Source organism: Panicum virgatum, chromosome 3K, assembly GCF_016808335.1.
Source record: "Panicum virgatum strain AP13 chromosome 3K, P.virgatum_v5, whole genome shotgun sequence".
Lineage (NCBI taxonomy): Eukaryota > Viridiplantae > Streptophyta > Magnoliopsida > Poales > Poaceae > Panicum > Panicum virgatum.
Genome location: NC_053138.1, coordinates 11,287,335 through 11,298,986, shown reverse-complemented (window position 1 = coordinate 11,298,986; position 11,652 = coordinate 11,287,335). Strand labels below are relative to the sequence as shown.

General features: G+C 48.0%; 1 long non-coding RNA gene across 2 annotated transcripts; it reads right to left on the bottom strand.

Moving 5' to 3' along the window:
- LOC120701222 lies at nucleotides 1-1,611 on the bottom strand. 2 transcript variants are annotated; one of them, XR_005686004.1, is made up of 3 exons: nucleotides 1,332-1,611; nucleotides 638-690; nucleotides 71-434 (listed from the first exon to the last, which is right to left on the bottom strand). It is a non-coding gene; the product is annotated as an uncharacterized LOC120701222 (long non-coding RNA). The 2 variants fall into 2 exon arrangements; XR_005686003.1 differs by having other exon boundaries at nucleotides 1-690.
- Nucleotides 1,612-11,652: the final 10,041 nt, after the last annotated feature.

Genomic DNA, 11,652 nt, shown 5'->3' with positions numbered 1-11,652 from the left:
TGTTCAAATTCAAATGTTCATTCACAAGAAATTCAAAATTCTTATTAGTACATCAACATTCATCATAAGATGCATCAACCATAATAATATGGATATTGATCTAATATGTGGATACAAACATTGCATTATCCACATAAACATTAGTCAAACCAATGTTTTTTCCACAAGTGTAGACAACAAAGAGTTCCATCTCAACAAGCAAATACAAGAACCATGCGGCAAACTTGCTAATACCCAAAAATTAGTTTGCCAACACCCAAAAGACTTGACTGAGAAGAACTAGCCTACAAGCCACAGCTTATACTGCATACCAAGAACACAGCAGAGCAGTCGACTCCTTCTAATGCATCTTTGAAACAAAACACAGCTTCCATAAGCACTTTGAATGTCTTGCTTGCTCCTGACACCATCAAGCTAGCATCTCCTAGAACTGCCTGAAATTCAATAGAAGTATGATGGTTTTTGGTTAAGATCCAATTGCAAAACTGATGGCAGCAATAAAATTAAGGAGCCCCAGGTAGGACCCTACAATCGTGAAGAAAAATTGCAAGTTTGGTGTAAGCTCGAGTGCATTTGAGCCTATAGAGAGGAAATAAAAATAAGACTAAAACTAGAAGCAAACAAGAGTAAACGCAACCTGTTCTAGAAGCCCATAACATTTGCAAATACACCACCTAGTAAATCTGCTACCTGAAATTAAGACAAAGAAGTAGCATAAGAATACATCGACAACTAAACCAATGAAACAAAGTTCTGCAATCACACATGTATCTTTTGAAGCCACTCTTGCACTAAACTAACAAAATCTTAGCAGACTATTGAACCACCGTACCTTTGATCCTGAGGGCCTTGTCTAGGATCTCATCAAAGCTCTGAAAGGTTCGAAATTACTACTAAATCAAGAGAGAACCAACTAGCAATAAATGGCACAAAAAAAGAAATTGTACCCCCAAAATGTGTATCTAATGCAAAGGACATACCAACTGTTGTGCACATTGTACAGAAATGACATGAAAAAGAGTCACTATCTTAGATCATAATCCACAGATTTTACGTTAGACAAAAAGAACACAACCGAAACTTGATGCAAAACACATCACGTTCTTGCTGTTTCTTCATGATTTATGTAGCAATAAGTTATAATCATGATTTATCTGGACAAGAGCGAAGCTACTACATCTTGAAATTACTAATTTGCTAAGATAGTTAACCTTGCTGTCAAGCGAAGCTACTACATCCTGCACATATGAATTTTGCTAGATCCATTCATACACAATGATAAAATTTAGGTAACTATGTTACAACAAATGGAAAGAGCAGAATGGATTTACCCTAAATCGGCGAGAAGCTCGATGGAGCTGCAGGCCACGAGTCACTGGTGGTGACGCGGCTTGCTGTCGAAGTTGCTGGGGCCCTGTGCCGGCGTCGTTGTGGAGGAGCCCGGGAACGACGACATCTGCCCAATCCCTCGCCTCCTCCGCCTCGCGCCCGCATTTGCGGTGGTGGCGACGGAGCCTCAGATCGGCGAAATAGATAGGCGAGGCCCCCGGCCGCCGGTGCAGCGCGGCTGGCCTCTGGCCATGGCGCGGGTGCCTATGCACGCGGCGCCGACCCCGGCCGCCAGCGTGGCTTTAGCCCACGGCTCAGCGCAGCCCCCGGCGCAAACGCGACGCTACCCCAGGCGCTGGCCGCCGGCCGCAGTCGCGGGCGCGGGCCCCCCGACCCGTCGGCCTCCAGCGCGGGCCACCCGTGAGTGCCGGGGAAGGGCACGAGCGTGCCCCGAACAGCTGCCTCTGCCTGCTCAATCCTCCCTTTGTTTCCATGTGGACGCGTGAGAGGATGGAGGGAGGGAGGATGAGAAAACTAGAGTTAGGACTTTACCCAACCTTTTTATACCTTGGTCGGAAGAATGTGAGCCGTTCATCTTGATGAGTGGTCACAGATGGTTGGGCCGATCTGGTCAGCCCATTAAACATCAGATTGGGCTCCACTCCATATATACCGACGGATGGTTCGATGCAAATACTAAGTATTACCGACAGATAGTTTGATGGTATATGTGAATACAAATACCGACTGATGATCGGTCGGCGAAACTTGAATTACCGACCAATGGTTTGTTACATAACTTAACCGACCGACTGTTCATTGATGTCGGAGGATTTCTCCAGCCGTGTGGCGGATTGCACTGGCCTAATCCTAAGTGTAGGATGAGCTTGGGGACAGCCAAGGAGTGCTCGATCTAGAGACGTATGAACACGAAAAGCACACAAGAATTTAGAGTAGTTCGGGCCGCCAGAGAGTAATACCCTACATCCATTGTGAGTTGTATTGCCAGAGCTTAGAGAGTGTTGTATGAGAGCTTGCTAGAGCCCTGGGCTTGAGCGAGAGTGTGGAGGAGGAGAGAGACCTGGAAGAAGTCCCGAGAACTTGTGTCTGTGTGAACTTATCATCCTATCGTGCGTGCTCTCCTTTTTATATGACCAAGGGGAGCACGTACACTGAGCGGGGGCCCGACATGTGGACCCGGCGATATATTATTTTACAACGTACGAATCTTCTAACCAGGCGTGGTCTTGAGCTGTCCTGTCGGAGTAGAGTCTAGCCTCTGCAGCCGTGCGTCGAGGTCATGATGAAGGGCCGAACTGCTGACTCAGTCCACTGTAGCAGCGTGCACTGTTGCTCTAGTCAGTAGCTGGTCATCATGACTCGTCGCCCATGCGCGCGGCGCTGAGTTTTTAATGCTTGCCTTGGTAACTGACGAGTCGTCTCGGTAACTGGCGGGCTTACTGTGTTGTCATTCGTGCCTGTCCAACCTGTCAGAGGGCGGCCCATGCCCTGCTCTGACAGCGCACGCCTCCTCTGCCCGCATTTAATGCAGCAGGCAGGTTGGCTTCCGGCGGAAGGCTTGCGCCTGTGGGACACGTGTCGGCACCGGACCCGAAGGTCAGCGGTCGCGCCCACAGGGACACGTGGCGGCTCCGGACCCCTTCCCGAGCGGGGAGCGGGGTCCGGGCGCCCTGACTAGCTCGAAGGCTCAGGCCTCCTAGATGTCCGGCTTCCACATGTAGGGTTCCAGGACCAGCCCACGGGGGTTCGGGACCTGTCCGCGGGAGTCCGGACCCGTGGAAGCCGGCCCTGAGCACTTCGTCCAGGTGGACACGTGGCAGCGGCGGACCTGCCACCACGTGGGGAACGGACCCGGAGGTCGTTGTCCCCAACTGTCAGGTCCGGGCTTTTGTGCCCAGCTGCCCAGAGACTTAGTGCGAGGTTACGGATAACCTCGCGCCTCTTTGGGCTTATTGCTGTGGGAGAGGGTACCCCTATCTGAGTGTACCGACAGAGGCCCCCGAGCCCACCTGCAGGAGAGGTACGAACCCGCAGGTGGGGTCAGAACCATGTCGCAGTTGTCGGGAAACGCCGTACATCCGGACACGCTTCCGGAGCCATGTCCCTACCACCTTCTTGGCTGACGACAAGCCGGACCTACAGGGGAAGGAAGACCTCCGTCGGACCTGCCCATGACTTAGAACTGGCGTTTAGTAATGTACCCACGGAATCCCAAATCCTGTTGGCTGTGATCCTTTGAGATAGACAGCTAGGCTCAGTGAACGGAGCTCAAGGGGCCAACCTTTAGGTTAAGAGAAAGTCCGGACCTGTAGGTTCCCAGTCCTAGGTACTACGGCACTCATTCACAGGAGGTGGTGCGTGCAGGCTTAGGGTACGGAACCAGGCTAAGCGGCTACACGGCTCCGGACCTCCCCGGAGAATGAGTGCGCTTCCCTGAACCTGCAGGTTCCCAGGGGTCCGAACCCCTCTCTTCCATGAGGGGTCTCGAGCTAAGTCACTAGCTAGCCAACTCAATTCGGACCACAATCACCGCACAAGAGTAAGGAGCCACGTGGGGGCTAGTGTAATGCAAGGATATAAGCTGGAATGTAACAACCTTAGGGATGAGCTGAGAGTAAACTTTTCATTTATAACTTGGTATGTACGAGACGTGCGATGAACGCCAGAGGCCGGGTTTATGAGGACGGACCTCCACCGCTCTGGACCACACGCAAGTACTCCCTAGCTACAAAGGAAAAGGTTAAGAGAAGATCCGGACCTCCAGGTTCCCGGACCTAGGTACTACGGCACTCATTCACAGGAGGTGGAGCATGCAGGCTTAGGGTACGGAACCAGGCTAAGCGGCTACACGGCTCCGGACCTCCCCGGAGAATGAGTGCGCTTCCCCGGGTCTGTAGGTTCACAGGGCTCCGTACCCCTCTGAAAGGGTTTTACTCTCGGTCGGGCCCCCAAGGATTAAACTTACGGGGATTGTCGCCATTACCGGAGTTTAGCTTTCTGCCGGAGCGTGCCACCAGAGTGGGCTTGGTGCGACCGGAGTCGGATTGCTGTCGGAGCGAGCTTGGTGCGACCGGAGTCGGCTTTCCGCCGGAGCGGGCTTGGTGTGACCGGAGTCGACTTTCCGCCGGAGCGGGCTTCCTCACATGAGTGAGGTATGCTGCGAGCTTGGATTTGCTGAAGCTGTGCTCCCCCCAGACCTGCTTGATGACGAGCTGGGAGAGCATGACCCGCTGTCGCTGTCCTGTTGACACGGGCGCTTGCCGTGCGAGTTCTAGCCCCCGGGCGCTCGCCACCTGAAACATGGTGATGCCGAGCCGATGATCAAGCGAAAGCCAAGCAGGCCCCTACCTGGTGCGCCAAATGTCGGAGGATTTCTCCAGACGGGTGGCGGATTGCACCCGCCTAATCCTAAGTGCAGGATGAGCTTGGGGACAGCCAAGGAATGCTCGATCTAAAGGCGTAGGAACATGAAAAGCACACAAGGATTTAGAGTGGTTCGGGTCGCCGGAGCGTAATACCCTATGTCCACTGTGAGTTGTATTGCCAGAGCTTAGAGAATGTTGTATGAGAGCTTGCTAGAGCCCTGGACTTGAGCGAGAGTGTGGAGGAGGAGAGAGACCTGGAAGAAGTCCCGAGAACTTGTGTCTGTGTGAACTTATCATCCTACCGTGCGTGCTCTCCCTTTTATATGACCAAGGGGAGCACATACACTGAGCGGGGCCCCCCGACATGTGGACCCGGCGATATATTATCTTACAACGTACGAATCTTCTGACCAGGCGTGGTCTTGAGCTGTCCTGTCGGAGTAGAGTCTAGCCTCTGCAGCCGTGCGTCGAGGTCATGATGAAGCGCCGAACTACTGACTCAGTCCACTGTAGCAGCGTGCACTGTTGCTCAAGTCAGTAGCTGGTCATCATGACTCGTCGCCCATGTGCGCGGCGCTCAGTCTTTAATGCTTGCCTCGGTAACTGACGAGACGCCTCGGTAACTGGTGGGCTTACTGTGTTGTCATTCGTGCCTGTCCAACCCGTCAGAGGGCGGTCCATGCCCTGCTCTGATAGCGCACGCCTCCTCCGCCCGCATTTAATGCGGCAGGCGGGTTGGCTTCCGGGCGGAAGGCTTGCGCCTATGGGACACGTGTCGGCACCGGACCCGGAGGTCAGCGGTCACGGCCACAGGGACACGTGGCGGCGCCGGACCCGGGGGTCCGGCGGCCGAGCCTACAGGGACATGTGGCGGCTCCGGACCCCTTCCCGAGTGGGGAGCGGGGTCCGGGCGCCTTGACTAGCTCGAAGGCTCAGGCCTCCTGGAGGTCCGGCTTCCACACGTGGGGTTCCAGGACTAGCCCACGGGGGTTCGGGACCTGTCAGCGGGAGTCTGTACCCGTGGAAGCCGGCCCTGAGCACTTCGTCCAGGTGGACACGTGGCAGCGTCGGACCTGCCACCACGTGGGGAGCGGACCCGGAGGTCGTTGTCCCCAACTGTCAGGTCCGGGCTTTTGTGCCCAGCTGCCCAGAGGCTTAGTGCGAGGTTACGGATAACCTCGCGCCTCTTTGGGCTTGTTGCTGTGGGAGAGGGTACCCCTGTCTGAGTGTACCGACAGTTGCTAATCTTCTACTTTACCCGACTGACATCGGTTGGGATTTTGGGGCTGTGGTATAGTGATACTAGATTTTGGGCCCCCCTACTTCGTAGGCCCCGGACCATTGCCCTGCCTGCCCTCCCCTTTAAGCCGGCCTTGGAGGCTGGCAACAGAAATCACTATATAATAAATGTATTTCGTACTAAAAGATAAGTATAAAACTTGTTTGCTAGCATATGTAATGTGGGAGATGTAAACTGTCTAAAAGGTCTTTGAAAAAGAATATATTTTCGACTGTTGTTGATGCTCTGGCTTAATTGTGTACTCAATGTTTGTCATGTATATACATCTTCCATGTAAAAACATTTCAAACATTTTGTTTTGTAACAGATTTCAAACATTAGAAGCTTCATTATAAAAAAAACTATATTGGAAGCAATATAGAATTCTTGGAAACACAATTTTATGCTATTGACAGGGACTGCTTCTTTCTGTCGGGCAATATAGCTCACAAGAAATGAAATTGTATTTACCAAATGCAAACCAAAATTTTTTTTTGCAGGTTCTTCCCAGAGAGATGCATTGGCCCCGATTTTGAGGTTGTGGCATGATGGCAGAAAGGATGAGATTGTCAAAGCATGCCGGTGTCTAGAGTCAAGATTCATGGAGTGCTTCGCATCCTATGGATAGCCGTTTATTCTACAAATCTATAATGATGGACCATTATGATTTTTAAATTATGTGCGATGTAATAATTTTAGATTGATGCCTCTTTCACGAAGAGATCTGAAGCCGTATATTTTCCATTATTAAAAAATACTAGTGAGATGGCCTGCGCATTTGCGTGGCTAGTATCGAGAATCTAAATGTTTATATATATTGGTATTATTATTATTATTATTAAAATTATACTTTTCCTTTATGTTGTTCTTTTACTATCGCACTCTATGTCTTGTTCTTAAAATAATTTAAATATAGATATATTGTCATAAGTTTTTTTTGTTAGGGCTCTATTACTATCTCCATTGGTTAATCTCTCTTTTTTTAACTTGTTCCTATTCTAACTAAATAACTTTTGTAGGCTTTATTTTCTAATCAATAATATAAGTTAATAATTTATACATAACTTGAGGTATCTTTGCAAAGAAAGCAGCTAAAGGTATTTTTGATTATTTTTTTCATAACAGCAATGATTAGTTATTTTCATTAGGCATAGAAATATTTTTGGCTAATATTATTATAATTGTAGTGGTCAATATTTTTTATTTATTTTCTGATTAGTATGATTATTTATATATTTTGAGACCGAATATACATAAAGAAGCAAATCTCTAGGCAGGATCGGAAGCAGCGACGGAACGCTTTTTCCTTCCAAACGTGTGCGTCAAATGCAGGAGGAACTGGACCCTCTCTTTTTCCTTCCAAAAAAAACAGTGCGTCAAACCTGTTCCTTCCGTGTGTGTGGGCATAATAAGGAAACAAAACAAATGAACTCCCGTCATTAGCGCCATGCATGTTCAGGTTGTGTGCGTAAACATGAGGCCGCGTGATTTGCATCCTCCCTTACATGCACGGGTGAGGCAGCCAATTTCTAGCTAATTGGCTTTCCATATGAGATCAATAGGTAGGTACGGTAGGTACATAGGAGAGCTATGGTGAGAAAAATTGGAGGTTTTAAGTGGAAACATTTTAGAAATAGCTATTTTCATCTATCCACCATCTATCCACCATCTTGGGACCTGTGGTATGGGGCCATCCGTGAGGGATAAGGGTGGTCCACTTTGGGTGAGAATTATTTTTAATTGTTTCAACTTTTATAGTATAGATATAGGAATTCCCGCTCAGGAGACCCCTGCGGGGCTCCTATATATCTTTTGGAAGATAGATAAGTTATCCATCTTTAAAGCCCACTTTAACCCAATTATCTGCTACAAACTGTTCAACATTTTGATAGAGTTAGCTCAACATTTTGTTAAACTTGTTCAACATTGAACTTTTAAAATGTTGAAACTGTAAAAATAAAATGTTGAAATTAAAAATATAAAATGTTGAAAATACTAAAATCAAATATTGAACAGGTTTCTTCTCCGGTTCAGGCGGTGGCGCGCAGCGGACGCACGCAGCAGCATGCAGTGACAGCAGGCGCAGCAGCATGCGCAGCGGCCCAGCAGCATGCAGCAGGCAGAAGCACGAAATTCCTCTTGTAGTGAAAATCATATGGGTTCCATTAAGAATAGGTCGTCGTATTGATGACCAAGAAAAGTATGGAAAAGAAGCAAGCTTCAACGCTCCCCAAGAAAACAGAGCCCTCATAGTGGGGAGGGTAAAGAGCATCCAACGCAAAGCGACCTTTCATTCCCTTGTTTCGTCGTGCCCCCCCCCCCCAAGCACCCCCAGGCGAAGGGGAGACCAGAAAACGCATTTCTTCCCTCCTTCAGCAGCCCTAGCCGCCTTCCTTAACAAGCCCTCAAGCCTCATTTGCGCTGTCTTCCTCATAGAAGCCGCTGGGTTGACCCCGAAGGCAGAATTCCATGGTAGAGAAGGCTTTAATAAGAATTTGGCCATGAGAGACCTTCTTAAGTATTGCAAAAGAAGGGGCCTGTTGATAGAGCTGGGCGGGGAGGCGATACTAGTTATCAGGTCAGAGAGAGGCCTGGCCCGTAAGCTAGCCCCCTTTAAAAGCCATTCCTTATTAATAAGGATTTGTTACGCGCGATATGCCAACGATTTACTACTGGGAATCATGGGGCAGCAGGCAAAGCAGGCAGCGTGCGGCAGCAGCGGCGGCGCAGCGGGCGAAGCCCGGACTTAGGGGCGGCGGCGGCGCATGGTGAGGAATAAAAGAGAAGGAAGAAGGTTAGGATTGAGGAGATCTAACAGATGAGATGGTTTATACGAATCTCAAACACTGGAAGGTGGAGAAGAAAAAATCTTCTAGAAGATATATAGGATTGCTGGACCCCTGCTGGCCTGCTTAACATGATTTGGTTTTGGTCCCGTTGAAGCCCATCTTTGTCGTACTGGGCCAGGGACGGAAGCTAGGCCGCTGCGGCTGCCTCTGAAAATAAAAGGCCCCCGGCCCTCGTGGTCGAGCTGCTGCCGCGGGCCTCGCCGCGCGGATGACTCAGGCCCTGTTTGTTTCCGCTTATAAGCGGATTCTCGGTTCAAATAAGCGAGAAGCCCACCCAAACGCTTTACTTATTTTTCGATTATGCGGGCCGCGGCGTCTCTGAGAATCCTCGGTACAACATGCATGCGGATTTTTCCCACCGCGTCTCCCGACTCGCTTAGACGAGAATCGAGCGGATTTTCCCCCGATACCCCCTCCTGCCCCCGTCTCCCCCACGAGACCCCCCTCCTCCGTCGATCTCCCGGCTCGCCGCCGCCCCCTGCAGGCGCGGATGCCGCCGCCCCTGCAGGTGTGGCAGAACCGCCTAAATTATCCCGGCTCAAGTGCGTAAACCATCACCATAAAGGCAACATTAGCTTAAACGCACTTCAAACGGAACAATTTTTGGTCTGTCGGGTAACGTCCCGATACAACCACCGATTCTCGGATCGAACAAGCATACCTCGCACGAAGGCGAGTCCAGAGATATTACAACCACAAAATTTACAACACAGGCAAGTTCAGTAGTGATTACAAAATAGTTCAAACCATTATTACAAAACCAACTTAAGTAAAACAGTTATACAAGCCATGATTATCAGTTCAGAGTCTAAACAGCGGAAGAAGAAACACGATCTCTACAACACGTCGCCAAAAGTATACCAAGCTAGCCCAAGCCGGGTATCACTCGTCATAGTCATTGCCGGCCGAAGACGTATCCCATTCTACGGACCAGCCAGGAGGCAACGAGCAAGGATAGGTCAAGCTAGCGACCTGATCCTCAAAAGTCATACCTGAAAAAGGGTTTCAACAGCAAGGCTGAGTATTCTAATACTCAGCAAGACTTAACCGACAACGGGTATAAGTAGCCCACCTTAGCTAGACTATGCAAGGCTTTGTAAGGCTCTGGTTTTCCTTTGCTGAAAAGCAATAAAGAGTAGGTCCTTACTTTCAAGTTTTAGCTGCAAGATTCTAGTTGATTAACCATTCTATGTAAGCATCTACCAACCATTCATGGTGAAACTTCTAAGCAAACATCAAGATTAATAAGAATATTGTTGCTCTTATTACTCTGTGTGGCAAAGAGATCAAGCAGTCTCATTTCATCGTGAGAGGCGGACGATTCTGAATCGAAATTCAACCTTGCAAGGGTAACCTAGCACACACGTCTGGAATACCGTCGGGTCATTCCCAAACAACCGTTAACCTTTCTTTCCGGCTTGTGGATAGTGCCACTCTCCCCGACTACAGGGCTCCAAGGCCGAACCTTGTCCCTAGAAGTCGTAGTGTTGCGCAACATAAAATAAAACCTATCCCTACTGAGAGAGTGGGAGGTATATCCACTCCCCGGTCCAATCGGCTACTAGGCTTGCCGCGTACCATATTTACGGCATGTGACTAGTACTTTCAAAAACTTAACCAGCACTACCACACACCGCGACCTTAGCAAGTTCATCAACACAGACGGGGTCTCACATAGGACATAATATCGAACACAACCCCGTCCGTCGTCCTTATATTAATAACAGAAAGTAAACAAGCAATTCCTATAAAGCTCGCGTGTGACAGGCAATCACTCGACTTTTACCGTTCCTATAAGCTTAGCAGATAGTCGAACTCAGGTCTAGTGTTCAGTACATAGGTTCCTAGGATCATGCATCTAGGGTTCCAATTCAAATCCTAAGAACTGTAAATGCACAAGTAAGTAATAACAGTAAAATGATAATAATTTGAAATATAGGTTATGTCCGGGGCTTGCCTTCTCGGTAATTGCTAACTATTTCAGCGCTAGGCTCTTCCGAACTTTGGTTCGGGGCTTCAGTTAGTTCCGCAGTGTTCACTTGAGCTTCGAGATCACCTCCGTCAGACTCCGGAATCAACTCGTACGTCCCGTCTGACAAAGTAGTCGTATCTATATGTAATGCAAGAACAACATTATAAACAAACATGGGCAATCGTTTATAGAGTAGTTAAATAACAAATTTAACTACACAAGGCATCATGATCAAAAGCACAAAAGAAGTTAACTAACTTCATAAAAAGAGTGGTGGCGATTTCCTATACAAATAAGTCATGGTTTGTAAATAAATCAACAAATCAAAGTACAAACAGTAATAAAATCTACCAAAATTACTCTAAACAGAACATGAATAAAGTAATCTACCCTACAAAAATAATGCCAAGACATGTAATCATTTAATCACAATAAATCATTTACTCAGATAACATCTAGAACAAGCAAGAATTACACAGGTCAAACTAAAGAAGATCAGAAGCTCAAAATTTAACATGAGATCTAAACAGGGATGATCTAGCTGATGTGAATTTTTCATGATTTTATCTGCACGGAATTAATTCAGAAAAATTAAACTAAACAGACATCAGTTTAGCAAGATTTAATTTTTGCTCCTGTTCTAGACATGAACTAAAGCTCAAACTTCCTGGACAAGCTAACATACTCCAGAAGAACACTCATGAATATTTTCAGGATTTGTTAAGAACAGAAACTATTTACCATGAATAAAGTCTATTAAACAAATATTAAATCAAATAAAAAGCTACAACAAAGAACTGATCATGAAATTTTTATAGCAAAGCTAGTGTAACATGA